This window comes from Dendrobium catenatum, unplaced genomic scaffold, assembly GCF_001605985.2.
Source record: "Dendrobium catenatum unplaced genomic scaffold, ASM160598v2 fragScaff_scaffold_1220, whole genome shotgun sequence".
Taxonomy (NCBI): domain Eukaryota; kingdom Viridiplantae; phylum Streptophyta; class Magnoliopsida; order Asparagales; family Orchidaceae; genus Dendrobium; species Dendrobium catenatum.
Genome location: NW_021319682.1, coordinates 1,111,091 through 1,116,960, shown reverse-complemented (window position 1 = coordinate 1,116,960; position 5,870 = coordinate 1,111,091).

Sequence of the window (5,870 nt, the reverse complement as noted above, 5' to 3'; positions counted from 1 at the left end):
AGCTGCAAACCACCTCACGCCCCCCCGTCCAATTTATACGATTTAAAAAACGTTTTTCCGGATCGCCGATTTATTACTTTCAAGTATCGCCGATTTATTAGAATTCGACGGCGACCGAAGCGGCAAGGTCGGAACCTTGGATCCACGGATGGGGTTGGATCGGGTCTAAGAATGTAAACGGGTCGAGCCGATCTGAAGATGCAGATGCTTAATCTAATTAGTTAATTTCAGCTTAACCTAATTTTTTATTTTTGTTTTCTTTTGGAAAATGTATATGACAGCTCATTTTGATTTGTTGGATATGACCTTTGGCTACTAACTAACAAGGGTTCAAAAATTGCGTATGTGATGTGTTTGTGAGTTTACCTTTAATTGGCTCAAGTTAAAATAAAATAAAAAAACTTTTTGTAAAAGCGAAAATATAAAGAGAGAATATATAAGGATTTTTAATAACGGTGTGAGCTGACTCGTTAGCTGATGTATAATCAGCACGATAAAGCACCCGTGAGCATAGCTTCATAAGCTAACGAGTTAAAATTGAAACAAGCTTGACTAGACTTCTTAGGTTGAAAGCCGTTTCGTTTAAAAAATATTAATATCAAATAAGTTTAAAATGTATTAGTATTTATTTGTTTAAGTAAAATGTTCTTAAAGATATTTAAAAATTATATATCATTTTCTTCTACCAAATTATTCTTAATAATTTTTCTTCTAAATTTACATTATTATATCATTTTACTATAACATATGTATGTGTTGCGTCCAGGAGTATTCGCGGCGGTAGAGAAATATAAAGTTTATCGTCTTAGCATTGTACGAAAATCCGGCACGCAATCAGATAAGAGAGAGGGTCTAGCATTTATGTGACACCAAGATTTTTACGTGGAAAACCCCTGAAAAGGGGGAAAAACCACGGGGCCTAGCCCAATTTGAATGAATCCACTAGTATTGCAGTCGATTACAAATGAGGCACTTCCTTGGGAGAAGGCCTTAGCTTGATGTACATTTTATAGAGTACATTACATGATATGAATACAAAGAATCACTATTGACATGTTCGTTTGGTAGGGAGGACCGTAGTCGGCGGGCGATGTAAGTCAGGAGGACCGTAGTCGGCGGGCGACAGAGGTCGGAAAGACTGTAGTCGGCGGGCAACGTGAGTCAGGAGAACCGTAGTAGGCGGGCGACGGATGTCGGAAAGACTGTGGTCGGCGGGCGACATAAGTCAGGATGACCGTAGTCGGCTGGCGACGGATGTCGGAAAGACTGTAGTCGACGGGCGACGTAAGTCAGGAGGACCATAGTCGGCTGGTGATGGAGGTCGGAAGGCTTATAGTCGGTGGGCGACGTAAGTCAGGAGGACCGTAGTCGACTAGCGACGGAGGTCTAAAAGATTGTAGTCGACGGGCGACGTAAGTCAGGAGTACCGTAGTCGGCGGGCAACTGACGTCAGAAAGACTGTAGTCGGCGGGCGACGTGAGTCAGGAGAACCGTAGTCGGCGGCGACGGAGATCAGAAGACTATAGTCTGACGACGAAGATCAGAAGGACAGCGTTAGGTAGAAGTCCATCAATGGAAAGAAATCCATCTTCGCATAGACGTCCAGTGAAGTCCGATAACCGGTAGAAGTCCGGCGTCGGGTAGAAACTTGGCGAAGAGTGAAGGTCCGACGTCGGGTAGAAGTCCGACGTCTGTTGGTGGCAGAGAAGAAATCTGGCTTCACTTGGGCGGAGTTTCGGCTTCAGGAGGGAACTCTGCTGTAAATTGGGAAAAATTTCCACATCCCATGGAAGTTAGACAGAATTCTGGCATTCTCGCAAAAATCCGACAGAGTTCCGGCGTCTTAAGGCGGCGGGAAGAGCTCCGGCGGTGGTCGAGGAGGAGCTTCATCCTTCTCCTCCTTCTTCTCTTCTTCTTCTGTCTCTTCACTTGAGTCCCCTTTGTGTAGAATGAGAACTCTATTTATAGTTTTTCTGGAGTGGCGTGGCTCGTAAATAGATGTGAGATCATGGGCGAATAGGGAGTGGTTCGAATGGACGGCCGATATTGAACCCTTCGATCGTGTACCGTTCATTGGACATTTGGAGGCCTTATTGATGTTGGAATTCGGTGATCTTGGGCTCATTGGATTTGTCTCGTCGAGCCGCTCGATTCAAGTATAAGCTCGTTAAAATCGGAGACCGTTTGGTAACTCAAATTGCGGTTTGAACCTTCCAACATTGCTTTGGGTCCTTGATTCGGACTCATTTGGGCTCGGATTGGGTTGAACTTGGTGTCGTTGGGTTCGTATTTCCGAGACGCTCAGTTTGACTGTAGGCTCGCTGAAATTGGAGTTTTGGTGCTTCTGGATTTAATTTTTGAAGTTTCCACCTAGCATTTGCCTCGAGATTCGTGTCAGTTCAAGATAATTTTATGACGACGTATCAGTATGCATCAAAATCATGTTTTCACTTTCATAATAATTGAGTTGGCTCATGACCTAACTTTAACTCATATAATTAAATTCAAATTTGAGCTTGAACTCGATAAATTATTCAAACTCAGGTTCAAGAAAAAGTTGAATCGAACTCAACTTGTCTCATTTACATTCCTAATTTATAACGCTAAAAATATAGGAAGAAACAAATAAAATCTCGCAAAGCATTATTAAGTTCTTGGGTTCAATCCTCGCATATACGTGAGTAATGCCCATCTTGCAAATATTGAGCTGAGGAAGAAAATCAACATGTATGGAGTAATAAAAAATAAAAAATATTTCTAAGCATATAAGACACTCTAAATAATCAATAAATAATACCCTACTCTACCCCCCAATAAATAATGTTATATTTGTTGTCATTATTCTTCATTAAGCTCTCACTACTACTAAATCATGCTTTCGCAACAATGTTTTTGGCCTACAATAGCGGTTAAAACACCTACTATCTTCTTCGCAATAGTGGTTTACAAACTGCTACACATCAGTCGTATTTGGAAACGACTTCCGTAGTGCTCAATGAACCAATGTATTTGAACCTATTTTTAGTAGCATTAGTTTTGGCAGCAGTTTTAACTGCTATAATTCTACATTCAGTCACTTGTAAATTTGGGCAATTACTCCTGCAAAACTGGGTAGTGATTTTAACACCTGCAAAATTGGGAAGCAATTTTAATCGATGCAACACTGGACAATGGTTCAATAACAGTCGTTAAAACTGCTGCAAAATTGATTTTTTTTTAATGATTTGAAAGAGGCACATATTTGATTTATCTTTAACAATTTGCAATTGATTTTCATGATAAGATATTTTCAACTTTGCATTCATGCTTCTCTTTATAGAAATGGAGTTACATGATAAAATCAATTTAAAATTCTAGCTGATGAATGGCGATGATAAATTCGACGATGACAACATATTCGATAGTGGTGGAGGCAGTTGATTTGGCGTTGGGAGGAGCGAGTCTGTTGCAGATGCTCATGGAATGGCTCTCTTGGTCAGACAGACGAAGCGCAAAAGAAAGAAGGAAGATGTCGGTCAAACGATGCACAAGCAAGATGAGTTAGGGTGGGATTTGGGGTGCGCAGGCAGACTGAGTTAAGGCAGGAATTCCATATGTCATAGGTGTGGTTTTAGCAACCGTTAAAACTTTTGCCTATACCATGCTGTAGCGGCATTTTCAAACCGTCGCTACTAACCACTGCGAAAACATTATATTTTTGGGAGTGTTTATACGCAAATTTATATATTCACATGAAAGTCTCACGTGTATTTTATAAATATACTAATATTTTTCATACTTTATAACTATCAGTATTTATAAACGTTAGAATGGACTTGATTAATAGCCTTGATCATTAATGAGTTGAATGGCTAATGATAAAGTATATTGTAAAAACTGATGTCTGAAGATAAATGAATTTTATTTTAATTATAAACTATTTTAAAATTTTATGTCAAAATTTAATATCACTCTAAATACTTTAAAAAGAGCTTTGTTCTATCAATGCAAAATATATTTTTTCATTATATGTGTTTTTCTCTCAATTTATCATTTAACATAAGCATATACAACATTTATATAAAAAAATGAGAGATAATGATTTTAAAAATCAAGGATTATTAGAGGTCTTTAAAAGATTTGTTCCTATTAGAGAAATTTAACTTTATATGCATAACAATAACAAAGAAATTAGAGAAATATGTTTATTTAGTGAATAGATGTGTTGCTTCACTAGCAGATCGTGTCTTGAATGATTTCAACTGTCACACTGAAGCGCTACTAACGGTTGAGTGTTGTTGCATCCACGTGGCACTCCCTTGGGTTAGTACTAGTGCTGAAAATTGGCGCCGCGTGCTGTCTAGACAGAGACTAGGCTTTGCAAGACTGACTCCTCCGACACTATGACACTATTAAACAGAGATTGCACACCGCCATGTCCATATTGGGCACTCCGGCGATGTCAATGATGGCACCGCAGCAGTGTCGTGTCTTACATCGTGGTGTTGTTCCATACCTAAAAATTTTTGCACATTTCCTACATTTGTTTGCATAAATATAATTAAAATAAAATGGTTTCACTAGCAATTTAAGATATAAAATATTACAATATTTATACTCAATGATGGCACCGCGACAGTGTCGTGTCCTACATCGTGGTGTTGTTCCATACCTAAAAATTTTTGCACATTTCCTACATTTGTTTGCATAAATATAATTAAAATAAAATGGTTTCACTAGCAATTTAACATATAAAAGCATGACGTATCAATACTCATCAAATCCTCCCCATCTTAAACTCTTAATTGTCCTTAAGCAAATAAAATTTTTGTAATTCTGATTAAGTGATTAATCAAAATAAAAAATTTATAATCTAAAGTTACTAAAAAATAGGATAATACATCAATGCTTAGAATTAGTAAAAATTAACAAAGCTATACTTTTAGTTTGGAAAAAACTAATAGTTAAACTAATCAATCATTCTAGTTACATTCCAAATTGAAAAAGAAGTTATAGATTTAATCATTAACTTCTAATTGTTAAAGTGAATAATTGAGTTTTAATGATTAGATATGATTTTAGTTAAAATTTTATTTTTATTAGTTCTTCGTCCATTGTATTAGATCTCCCATTTTATCCTTTATAATTTCTATATAAGGTTGTATTTTCAATCTTAAAGTTTTACTGATACTAATTTTTTAATGTACTCACCTTTTTCTTTTGATTATGTTCCTTTTATTTTGAGAACTATTTTATAGTTCCTTTTCTTTTATGGAGTGCATAATTAATGATTTTGAACATCAATTTCTGCTATAGACCATCATACAATGTTAATGATTTTAAAGGAAGGACTTGATAAGATTACTAATTTTATCTTTAGGTTAGCTATGATTTTAACTTTTAATCTACTCATATCTAATTTTAATACTAATTGTTTATCATTCAATTTTGAAAGTTAATTTTATATAGGTATAGTTTATAAATTTAAAGTATGGTTGATACATCATCAAAAAAATTTCATGATCGGGCACGAATCTCGAGGCAAAATCAAGTTGGAGACTTCCAAAATTAAATTTGAACCATCTCAAGTTCGATTTCAGCAAACTTATAATCGAACTGAACGTCTCAACGACACAAAATTTGACTCAATTTGAGCCAAAATGGGTCCAAATCAAGGGCCCAAAGAGTTGTCAGAAGGTTTAAACCACAATTTGGATTACCAAAGGATTTTGAAAAGTGACATACTTATAGTCGAATCAAACTGCTCGACGAGATAAATCCAACGAGCTAAAGATCACAGAATTTTGACATCACTAAGACCTTCAATATCTAGTGAACGATTAATGATCAAGGGATTTAATATCTGGCATCCATCTATAGCACCCCCCCCC